This window comes from Anomalospiza imberbis, chromosome 2, assembly GCF_031753505.1.
Source record: "Anomalospiza imberbis isolate Cuckoo-Finch-1a 21T00152 chromosome 2, ASM3175350v1, whole genome shotgun sequence".
Classification (NCBI taxonomy): Eukaryota; Metazoa; Chordata; class Aves; order Passeriformes; family Viduidae; genus Anomalospiza; species Anomalospiza imberbis.
In genome coordinates this window covers 111,358,878-111,372,166 of record NC_089682.1, presented here as the reverse complement: position 1 = coordinate 111,372,166, position 13,289 = coordinate 111,358,878, and positions in this window count along the sequence as shown.

Sequence of the window (13,289 nt, the reverse complement as noted above, 5' to 3'; positions counted from 1 at the left end):
CAAAACCCTCCTTTGGATCAGCATGAGCAGATAACAGCAGCAGGCAGATACACAGCTCTTTAGTCTGGAGGGAATAAAGGATAGCACCGCACGAACGCATGCTGGGGGCAGAAAATTGAGTTAATGGTGAAGAATCCCAGTTCTCTAAAAGCTTCTATTAGAAGACAAGTATAAAATGAAACGTTACCCCCTTCAACTTAATAATAATAATAATAATTTAAAATCCTGTTGTCTTTGTTTGGTTGGGGTTTTTTTTGAGCAAATACATTGCTCCCCCAATTCTTGTAACTGCTGAGGAACAGGTGTTCACTGCCAGCCCCCAAACTACATCTTCATGTAGTTATCTTGAAAACCTGTAGCAGTAGACAGGATAGTCTCTTCCTCTAAGCAACCTCTACTCTAAAATAATGCCCACCTAGAGTCAGGCCTGTGTTTGTTTGCACTACACCAGATTAGGAAAGTCTGGCAATGTTACAAAATGCCTCTTCTTAAAAGACCCTCCCAAGATATTCTGCAAATTAAAGGTATTGTAGCACCTACAGTCCTTGGTTCCAAGCAGTACAGAACTGCACTAAAGACTCAACACGTGTCCCTTGCGGCTGACCTTCAAATCAAGATGAATGAGGCCTCTTTTCCTGATTATCCAAGTGCCCAAAGTAAGTGATTTCACTCCACAAAGGAAGTTCCAGTGGGAAAATGGCACCCTCAAAGATGCAGACTTATAGTTGGCCTCTACTTACATTCAGCATGTGTTCACCAAAACTGAGCCCAGGGGCTCTTGGGAGAAGGTGGGCTGTGGGGAAGTTTGTTTCAGAGAGATGGCATAGTTTGTCAGAGCTCTTTTTTCAGACAGTTGTCAGTATAGAAAGTCAGCTGTCATCAGATCCTTTTGTAAGCCAATGCATTTTACTAATCTGGCAGAAAAATACAGCAGAAGAAAACCTGACTAGTTTCCTGCCAGACTAGTAAGACAAATTTGTCTTACTGCAAAAGCTGACACAGGGGAAGGGGTGGAACCATATGGCTAGAAATTGGAGCAGGGGTACAAATGAATATGGGGAAAAGATTACCCAGTTTTCTTGGCAGCAACTACATCGGCCACTTACCCACAGTCTGGATACTCACCCAGTTCACAGCACAAGATGGTAAGAGCTTTAGAGAATGTGCAGTTGACAAATGGCAAAGGGCAGGAAGAGGCAGCAGCATTTCAATGAGACCCTAAGGTTCAGGGACTTGGCCCCGGCTCCCCTCAAGTCAGTGGAACAACTACAATCTTCTCCATCTGGCTAGGCTTACTATTTGTCTGTCCCATCAAAAACCCACTGCAGTGTTTCCAAAACAATAGCCACTCAGAAGAGTACTCATATATTGGATAAAATTTGTTGCTTTATCTGCAACTGCAGATAAAGGAAAAAAAAAAACCAAAACACAGTAGGATAGAAGTGCCTCTAGCATTTGAAGCTACAGTGCTCAAGAAATATATTGCCTTGTTATGAAAAATACTGCTTATTGGCAAACTTTTACCAACATTTTGTCACTCCATAAAATTAGTACACTGTGACTGTTCCCACTAAAACGGCAAAAATTTCCACTGTATAAAAGGCACTGTATAAGTCATTACACGATTTAAGCCACAGATATGAAACTCTACAGCCTGGAAAATACAAACAGTAGCATTGTAACAACCCAGGAACTGTACTAAAAGTTAAACAATGCCTTTGGACATTAAAGATAAGACATAGAATAGGCTAACAAACTACACAGCTGATGAAAACAGTAATGAATTGAAGACTTGAACAAAAAACATGAAAAGGAAGAACATCTGCAATACTTAAACACTGGAGGAAACAAAGGACAAATATTCCTGTTTCTTTAGCTGCAATCTATATCCCCACAACAGTTAAGTTAAAATTGAATGTATCTAGGAGGTAGTACAGCCCAGCAGGAGAAGTGTACACAAGCCAAGGATAACCATATGCAATTTTATAACCCCATAGGCAAAACACTAATTCTATAGCTATTTGAAAAAGAGCAGACCAGTTGGAGACTCATAATTTTTCAGAGAGAAATATGAAGTATCCTTATTACTGAGAATACTTTGCTAACAACTCAGTCGTTACACACATTCACACACACATTCTAAGCAGGAAGGACCACACTATTTAGTTGACTGATTTCATGCATAAATTATGAAAGTTTCTTAACAGCTATATTTTCAGTAAATTCCTAATTTCAGGAAACCATCAAGAAGGTCATCCATACTTTAAACCCTTCAAGGGATGGAAGTATACTGCTAAATAAAGGTGAGCTAGCAGGGAGGCCAGGCATTAGACCTGACTTGCTGCTTAACTGTTATTCCAGTCTCTGGCTCTCTTTAGGGATGCTGCAACTAGTCATGTCCAGTACCATACTCCAAAATCCATAAATAATGCCAGCTTATTGCAACGACCGCTCCCAAAACCAAAATAGGGTCAGAAAAGCTGAGAAAGGCATGTCAGAATTCCAGTAAATTCCTTTTGCCATCAAAACCAAAGAAATATTAATACAGCAAACATTATTTCGAAATGACAATTTTGTACAGTAGCTTTTAGTCAAATTTGAAGATCCTGAGTCAAAATAACACAAAGAGGAAAAGCTTCTGATTTGAAGACAATTTGATAATGGGCAATTAGGTACTGAAGGTAGGTAGGAAGTAGGTATTGAAGAGTTTCTAAAGAAAGTGCTGCTGAATGTTGCATACCACATAAAATCATCTTAAATCCTGACGAAAACCACAGGACACATATTCTCCCTATTAACGCAAAAGAAACAGACTAAAATTAAAAGAAGCACCAAGCCTCGTAATGATACTGTTATGTTCTTTTTGTGAGACATTTAAAAAGGACATAGAGAAAGGTAGGGCTGTGATCAAATGAATTATTAATGGTAGGCAGAGCCCAAATACTAGAGAGATTGAAACAGATATTAAACAGATTAAAATAAAGCTGGCCTACACTTGTACTGCTGGCTAAGGAAGGCTCCGCAATATATATTTATATACAGATGATGTTAAAGTAATGTAAAGCTTAGAGAAGGATGTTGCAAGTCCACCATCTCTGTCTTGAATATTGCACACTCTAAAGCCTAAGATAAGGGTTGGAAAGTCTAAGACTCCAATTCCCGAGTCAGTTCATTTGGCTAACACAGGATTAATACAGGGCACTGTTTGCTGATCACCATAATGAAATTGCTCCACATGGGATGCCGAGCCAAGGTAATTAATAAACTTAAGAATTTCTGGACCATGAATCCTAGTGAGACATTTGACTCATGAACACTTTTTTTCTAAAAAGGTTTTAATGGAATGCAGATTTAGATGCGTCTACATATTGTATAAAAGACCAGTGCACTCAGGTAGATTATTAATCTGTAATTAGATCAATAAGGCTAAACAGACAGATAAACCAGGAATGTTGTTATATGTCCTGTATTACTAAACCAAGCCATTGCATTTTTATCTTTATTAAATTAAAGGATTACTGCTATAGAAAGCATGCAGATAATGGAACAGGGAAAAAAGATCACTTTCCCTGATAATGATGTGAAAGTCTTTGTTAAGGATTTGTAAAAGGTCTGACTATGTTTCTGAAGGCTTAAGGAATTGCTCAGGATTGTTGTAGTACAACATGAAGTACGCTAAAACTGAAAAAAAAACAAAAAAAAAAAAGGACAAGCAGCAGCCTAATTTGTTCAGTGCCATTAGAAGGGAATGAAGTAAAGAAAAAAATCAAACCAAAAAAACACTTAGAGATTTGTCATTCTCTTTCGATCACTCTATTAATGCTGAGCTTTTGACCAATAAAGTATTTTGTGATCTGATAAAACAATATTTGGTCTTACATAAAAATGTGAACTGTTTTAGGTAGACATGTGGATATGTGAGGGTGAAAAAAAATGTTTATATCTATTTACCAAATTTCACTCAGACTTTTGCATATCTGAACATGTATAGACTTAAAAGTGCTTCAAATGATGCATCACTACCAAATATTTCAAGTTAGGAAAAGGATACAAAAAATTGCAGCATCACCAAACCTAGTTCAGATGGAAAAAACAAAAAAAAAAAAAACCATATGGGTTTAGATTCATAACATTTTACAGCTTGCTATCTCTCCAACTCTGTGCAAAACAAGCAGTTCTTGTGAAATCTCTATTAATATTTTCACATATTTATCATGTAGACTGAATCTTTTTCCACAGTCAGCAACCATTCTATAAACTCTGCAATTAACTGGGAAACATTTTCCCTCAATGGGAAAAGATAATTAATTGAGTAGAATTTTCCCTCCAAATTTAGAACCTCAGATGCACAGTAGTTTCCCTGTTTACTTGTACGGAATGGAAAAATTACCTGACAGCACTTCTCCCCAAGAAAACAAGACTGTAACTAAAATTTGGAAGAAAAAAATGTTGCACCACACAATTGTTCTTTGTGGCCTAAAACATTTTATTTGTAATGTGGCCTACAAGAAAAGTGTGAGAAGCAGTATCTCTGAAATACAGTGATGAGAACTGCACCTCCTGGGTGCAGGTAACAGCAACCTGCTTTGTACAAAAGGCACAGAAGACTATAAGGAGTCACAAATTATATATTATTACATCCCTAAATGTAAATGAATTACATAATTACTTTTACATTTGTAGTAAGATAGATTTCATCTTCAGAACATAATGTGTTTGTTAATGTAACAAACCTCAAAGTCCTCTGCAGTAAATGCTTTTATGTATAGCAAGAAAGAAATATGAGATACTACAAATGGCAGCCTGAATGCTACTTTAGTACCAGGGATAATTTAGTGGTCTCCCTCTGATTCAGTTGTTGTTTAGGTCAGCGGAAGTTGTGAATCCCTTAAATGAGAACCGTGATCAAATGAAGTATAATTTTCTAATCAAAGCTAAGTTGTTGCAAAGCTATATTTTATGCACTAATTCCATCCAGCAGTTAAAACTCGGGTCCCTGAACAATAAAAAACATTTTGCTGAGCACAGTCCTTCCAGCTCCTAAGCTGCTCCTTCCCCCACTGTCTTCTATGTAACCAGGGGAATACAAAAGAGACCAATCAAACAAGATTTTTGTTTACCTTTCACTGGGAGATAGAAAGTGGCGAGCCTGCATATCCTCCTTTGTCCACAGAGGACATACATTAGATTTTGTTTGATACACATTTTTAAAGTTCCTTTTAAGTTTTCACTTCTTAGAGAATGGTTGTGTTGCTATAGTTTTTGGCCCCTTGCTAACAGCAGCTTTTTCCCCCTCACCAGAATTTGAAGCTTTTGATCTCTTTTATCTGCTGCTTGCTCATAGCCTAAGAATTGCATCTGTGGCAAAGCTTGTTCTCTTAAGAGTCCATTGACTTATTGCTAGAAAACAAGGAAATAGCTTTCTTTTCACTCAAGTCCCTGTTGAGATAATACATTCTAAGGAACACAGTCTGTGTGGAGTAATCAGAGCTATTGTTCATCAGTGTTTGAAATGCTACTGGGGAGATGTGGGGGGAAGGTGGAAATCCAACAGGGCTTCTGACGAAGAAAAATATAGAGATGGCAACCCAAATAAGGCTTTTCTTAAATATCACACATCAGGCTATGCTGCAACTTGGACAATAGCTTACACTGAACATAAACAGAACAAAAAAGCTAATAAATACATATATTTTATTTCATTTCTGTGCCACAGGGAAGGCAAGGCACTCATCTTTCCAATTCAGAACAAAACACAGTTCAGAAGATCATCTCGTTGTAAGACTGGACCATGTTTTCAGGCTGATTTTCTAAACACTGGTGACTCTCCATAGCATCCCTACCAAGAAAAGAAAAAGCAGAGCTGGCCTCCACTGTACTACTATGCCCAGAGTTCACTGGCAGAGCACATTTCACAGCAGCTTGGCCAGAGGGCTGACATTTCCCACCCTCAGCTGGAAAAGTTCTTTACTTCCATATCACATTGTTGTACGCTGCAAACCAAGCAGCTGGACACCTATCACCAGTGAAGAAATGGTATTGCTCCAAATGGTCAAGACTGAACACCTTCCTACAAAAAATCCAGGTGCAAAATGCTCTAAATGTGACCTACTGGCTCCCAGTCAGGCCCTCAATGTACAAGCTCTGTGATGGTATGAAATTCTTCTGATACTGCCAGCCTACTGCACCACGATAGTGGAACTATGGTCATGCAGCTCCTTATTCTGCAGCTTTCTCCTAAGGAAAGGGTTTTCCCAGAACAATTTCTTTATTTCCACTCAATAAGAGAGAAAAAGTGGGTTGAAACTATATTTATACAGTTTCTCAGCTGTGATGTTTGCTCCTTGCAACTGCAAATTTTATTTTTAAAAATCTTTGAGTAAAATTACACTCTACAAAAGCAGGCTATCATTATTTTAAGAGGGTCTTTTTTTTCTTAACTTCCTTTTCACTTGTATACAGTGCTGTAGAGACTGTACAAACGCCTAATGGGAATAAATTTTTATATATCACAGCTAAATTCTTAATTTAATCCATTACCATGTAAAGGAGCCCACACACTCATGTCTTAATTATGAAGAGTGGAAACTGTGTGTGTGCATGTTTATATTTAATACCTCATTTTTTTATTTTCTGCAAGCAAGTTCATTTTATCCAGAGGAACAGCAAATTTCAACCCTGGAAGTTGAGAAACCCTCTGCAAAATTCTGACAACGCAACCTCTACATTCTAGAAAATTAAATATTACAGGATAAAAATAATTAATTTTATTTGTTTCTGAGTTTGGCAAAATAAATATGGCAATGATTTTTGGCAAAAATATTATACTTAATATGAAAGCATATTAAGTCATTAATTTCATGTTCTACATACAGTGGCAAAAGTGAATAAAGATTTAAAAGTTAGGAGAGCAAGAAAGACAACCACAGCAATGCTAAACAAAAAAAATCAGCAATCTTGCCATCTTCAGAAAAAAATAAAAATTAGTGTAGCATGACCACTACCAAATGAGTTCTTCACATTTTACATAAAGAACTGTAAAAACAGATAACAAAAGGTGCTTCTGGTCTTCTATTCCCTCCCTGTTTCTCGTCAAAAGCCATTTTTCTACCTAAGGAAACTATACAAAGAATAATCATTTGGCCCAGGTTTTTTTGTTTGTTTTTTTACAAACACGTGATGTTAATTGCCTTTATTTCATTTGCCAACTCTCTTTTCATCGCTCAAGACATCAAGCACTAATGTTATTGGTGAAAAAAAATTAAGAAAAAAATGGCAGAGACATATAACATTTGAACTCAGATTGCCCTTTCCCCTTGTAATTTCCACAGGACAAAATTTATTAAGTCATGCATGAAAATTTTCTTACAAAGATTTGCCTCTGGAGATACATAATTTTGAGGAAAATTCCTCAGAGCAGGCCCATATCTGCTTGAATTTTGGTGTTTCCTTCAAGTGAAGCCATGCCACACACATTCCCACACTGGAGGGTTGTAACTCCAGTATCCACCAAAGAAATCAATGACTGTAGTAAATATATTTTTTAAGAGTTTTTATAGAGGTGTATAGAAAGAAAGAAAGAGAAAACAATTTCTATTTCTGTTCTTTGCTTTTTTTTATGTGGAATGTGTTTAGAGAATTGTTTAACTGGGGTGATTGCTTGATTAGATTCTAGTGAGGATTGTTTAAGCCTGATGGCCAAACAGATCCACCTGTGTCTAAACTCTTGCGAACAGTCACAAGTTGTTAAGAGTTAGATATAGCAGAAAAGTAAGTATGTAGTTTTAGTATCTTCCTTTATTTAGTATATTAATGTATTATTGCATAGTTATAATAAAGAAATAATTCAACCTTCTAAACTGATGTTGGACATCATCATTTCTTCCCATTAGGTTCACCTACATTTTACAATAAATGACAAATTCAATGTTGCCTGAAGTTGCATCAATATGGAACAGGAACACTAAACATTTCCTCCACCAGCTCCCATCATAACTGAGACACAAAACTGAGCAGCCAGGTAGCTTGTGTAACAGCTTTCCACAAGAATAGAGGGAATGGGGAAAAGCCATTATGGTAAGGAGGTGAGATAAAATTCTATGCCCTGCAGGTTGTTTCCTATGAGTAGAAGTTAACCTAGACTAGACCTTCTGCTCCAGTGACAACAGCGAATGAGAATTTTGCTGCTTTTTCTTTTTGTTTTGTTTTGTTTTTAAAGAATTAGCTTTTTTAAGACATGCACTTAAAATAATGCCATAAATTACAAATTAATTCTGTAAAATATAGTTCAGCAACTATAAGTTCTCAGCAGTAGTACTGAATATCTCCTCATGATACTTTCAAAGTCCAAAAACACCCTCAGTAATTTTTTCAGCCAGGCCTTCAGGCTGCATATCAGTTGGTTTAACTGTTTTGAATACTACATTGCAAATGTATTAAATGAACTTATTTATTGTTTAATTCCTTTTAGATTCTGTTATGTAAGGACAACATTTTTCTACAGCAATTCTGACAAAAGCTTTAAATAAACTTAATTTGTAACATTGCAGCTCTACTAAGCTTTTCAAGGTTACAAAACAGTTTCCAGGCTTAACACAAGGCTTAATAATAATAATAATAATAATAATATCCCAAATCAACCATTATCTATTTTCCTGCATAGTCAGCCACAAAAAGAAAGAAAAGTCCAGCTGCCTCTGAACTTAATAAGGTCTGCAATGATGTGTTACTACTAGCAATGAGAACACCACCAGTATCAGTAAGAATGATAGCAATGAGGAAAAAAAATAACAGATCAGAGTTACATGATCAATCAAAAATACTCTGCCTTCCAGTATGGACAGTCTTCACAATTTCATCTTGGTTCATGGGGTATTTGACATCTTTTTCTTGAAAGTGTAGTCCCAAGGTTTGTGATACTGCAGCCATCAAGTTTAATTTTTAAAAGTTTCTATCCCATGAAACTTTTAAGAAACATTTAAAAACGAAACTCCATGCATTCAGAGGAAAACAAAACAAACAAACAAAAACAAATAAATAATTAAAAAAATCCCAATGAAAAGAACCAAACACCCTAAACAATTAAAAAAAAAAAAGAGGCTTTTTTTTTTAATTTTCCCTTTTTAAACTTGTTCCCAGATTTTGTACATTTGGAAAGGGATTCAAACATCAGCTTAAGATCCTGCTCTAGGCAGCTGTGCAGACACCAGTTCCCCACAATAGCCCTTGCAGGCAAAAGAAAGACAGGCAGTTGCCAGGGATAAGGGTTCTCACTTACACTGCCACACTTTTGCGAAAATAGGAGTTGAGCAGGTCTCCTTCTCTTCTCATCAGATATTTAGGGGATTTGGTTGACCCCTAAAGTTAGACGAGAATTCTTTCACTCCAAGTTCTAAACTAAGAATAAAGAAACAGTTAAATCTCCTAGGATATGCACCAATTAACTAATCTTTTAAAAAACATAAAAGTTCAGGATATTTGAATTCTAAGGGACATTTTTAGTTCTATTATAATGCATTATTCGTGTAGGATACAAGCATTACAATATATCCCAATAAAACAAAACCAATTAATTAATCTTTGATACTTAAGTCAGGGCTATGAAATCAATATGACTTTCTATTACTATAAAACCAAAATTATTTCAGGAAAAATGCTACATCATCTTTTCACCAGTGGTCCAAGGGTAGCTACAACAGCCAAACCACAGAAAGGTTTAATTTCTTGTGCAGGTTATCATATGGCAACAAACATTTCTGATAGGTCAGACTCAGAAACAACAAATTCCCTAAACTGAGATGACTGCCAAGAAGCAAGTTCTGTGGAATGAACTGGCCTGTTCTCTGATGTTTCATATGTTCCTCTTTTTACATGATATCACAAGAAATCAGGTTGACTTTAATACTGGCTTTTAAAAATGTTCCATGCTTTATGTTATGATTGTTATTAAAGGAAATAAGTACATAAAATATTTAATATCTCTAGTCACATTGCATTATTCGAACTTTTGTTTTTACAAACGAGGGAGTCGTTTCATTGGAATAATTCTTTTCCTCTAGGGTTTGGTGGTTCAGAGGTAAGGTGACCCAAGAAGATCTCAAATCCCTGTGGCTTGGCCAGAAAGTCTCACCCCTCACAGAGCTCTATTATTATACATGTTTGTAGTCCAGCAGGGAAGGATGACAGTGAGTCAGCCACAGTCAGTGCCCCAGGGAGATGATCCCTTCTTGATGTCAATCACAGAGAAGATTCTCCCTCTCTTTCATCTTGTGATGGCCAAGAGAGGGTTCAGGAATGCAGTTAGCACTGAGCCACAAGAGGTCCTGCTCAAATGTGCTCATTTAGGGCTTAAATGCTATTAAAATGATGCTACTGAGACAATGTATTACAAACCCAAACATTTCACTTAAAGGAAAATTTTTCTAAGCTTTATAGAAGATCCAGTTCTCGGGTACTAGGACAAGTAGATTCCCCTTCTGCTGCTCCACAAAATATATTCTTTGGGTCTGAATTAGTGAAAGCAGCCTCTGCCTTTCCTAAACCCAAGATAGTTGGCTTGATTTTCTACTATGGTAGCTTAAACTAATTATATATACAAGAACAAAAAAGGGTGGTTGGAAGAGCATAAGAGAAAACATAGATGCCTTCAGCCACGGAATAACACAGACATTCATCGGCAACATCTTCCTTGGAACTGTCAGGATTACTCAGTCTGGGGCCTGATTTTGAACTCTTCATAATGATGATAATTCTAATAATAATAATGTGTTAGGTACAGGCAAATGCATCTGAACTAGTAATGCTGGAGTAATTATTAAACTTACTGCATGCTGCTGACATTAGAGCACAGCAGAATTATTATGGATTGCTGGTACACTTTGGTTTCTGCAAGAATCTGCTCAGTAGGGGCACAAAATGCTGCTCCCATAGGTATTTGTACCTGTTGAGCCTATTAACATCACCTGTATAAGACAGGCACACAGTAAACCATCTTACCTGCCTTTTTCAGACCCGTCCTTTGTTGAAGTTCCCCAATTTCACAAGGATTCGGGTACATTTAAAACACATGTGGTATAAAACAGAGTATCAGACTGCATTTGTTCACTGAATACACTTGCTTTCCAAAGTTTTTGTGAAGGGAGACATAGTATTTTTATTAAGATCCATTATTCTTTTCATTGTCATTGCTGTTACCATTATCACTAATTAGTAAAATGAAGCACAGAAATTGGATGGTTAAAGAATGCACTGTTGCATTGACAGACTTACTTGACATTACAAATACAATTTTTTTTCTATAAATTGAAAACTAATTTAAACCAGTGAATAAGTTATTTCTTCATCAAGGAAGTTAATATGCTTTTCAGAGAATTGTGGATTATAATGTGTGGACAATGAAGGGAAAAGTACTTACTGCTGTGAATTGTTAACTTGCTGGTGGTTCTGCTCTAACATTAATGCTCTGCAGGTATTGCTTACAAGGAGGTTTATGGTACAAAGAACATATATTGAAATATATAACATATATTAAAAACTTAGCTTTTAATGAAAAACTCCTTTTTAACTAATTCCTGCACTGTTACAGGAATATAGTAAGGCACCTGAAGCCATAAAAGCATTTGTGATCTCCTAGAGAACTTAATAATGGACAAATTTATTTGTCTCAAAATATAAAAAAAAAAAAATGGACTGAGAAGTTACATGCCAGGTTTCCACTTGGAAAAAATAAATAGCAATTCCTACTACTACAAAATATTGAAAATGAAGGTTCATAATGGAAATGCTGACCAACTATTTACTTCACCCATGCTAGCTAGACATATAAATGCTCTCAGACACTCTGTAAAAATCTGAAGCTTTCTTTGATAAAGTCTGCTTCCATGACCAAAAATGTAAAACCACCTTTCCCAGCTTTTCAGATCAGTACAGATATAAGCACAGAAATTCCTATCTTGCAAATTTCCCGACTTCCCAGAATAGTCTGGAAGCAGGAATTACTCTAAGACATCAGTGAAGATGTATCATAAGAAGTGCTACAAAAGCATGAATTACACCTTTTCTTTTTTTCTTTTTTGTTTTGTTTTGTTTTGGGGGGGGGGTTGTTTTTTCAAGACACCATCCTATGAAGAGGTGACCAAAGCCAAAATATAATTGCAAAGTTAATATTCTCTTTTCAGGGCAAATTGAAGGAATTTGTTTCAGATTATCTATACCATACAAGTCTAATCAAATCAAGCATGGTTTATATTACAGTTTAGCAAAAGACACTGTATCTGACACTTCCAGAAATAAATCAGATATCTGGGTACAGTAATTTCTGTACAGCAGTAGGTCAAGGCCAAACATGAAATGAAACTCATCATTAATGTAAAATCCCTTAGCTTATGCTGCTCTTGAGTCTTTTTCACTAGATCCCTTCAACAGGGAATCAAACAGCCTATTTGTGATTCATGCTTTTGCCTTTTCTGGGAGTGATTCCCAGTATAACAACCTTTGCCAACGGGACCAAATCACAGTCTTCAGGAGCGCGTTCCAGATTTAGCCCCGTGATTCAAGCTCCTACCTGCTTTTAAAGGGGAAAACCTTTCTCTGTGGAACTATTAACCTGACATTTTCTCCAGTCTAGACTAATAATTATGTCAAGAATTGAGTGAGTCCATTATCTGCATGGAATGGGTGGAGGTTTTGATAAACCAGTAATAATAGGCGTCAGACTAGTCACTAAGGATTGTTCTTACTTGTCTTCCTATAAAAGGGAACTTTAGGCCCATTCAAGAATTCTGCTTCCATTGGGACTGACAAACTGTGTGTTTATTTCTATCAAAGGCAAGGGACAGCCCTGCAGTGCCTATAAAATGGGAAATGGAATATTGTTCAACAAAGGTTGACCTACTCGTGTAGATTTTTGTCAACACTGCTTTTGTTCAAAATGGGAAGCAGTGTTCCTCTAATTGTACTATTCCAATTCTTCTCATTGCAGTATTCTAATGGATGAATTCATTTAATATATTCTATGCTTTGGGAAAAAAAAAATGCACAAGCAAAACAAGTGTTGAGAGCTGGAAAGAAACTGGTGGTCCTCAGTAGAAAAAAAGTAATGTACAGCTCACTGGGCGACAGTTGTGAAACGCAAGTTGCCCAGGCCCCATTTCAGCAGCGGCCCTGGCTCAGTTTTCACTAGGAGCACGAGGGAAGGAGTTTCAGTGGGGGCAGCAATCTGCCGCCCCATCTGCACGCCGGACCCACGGAGCGGGGGCTGTGCCCTCGGGTGCCGTCTACCGGCACCGGAG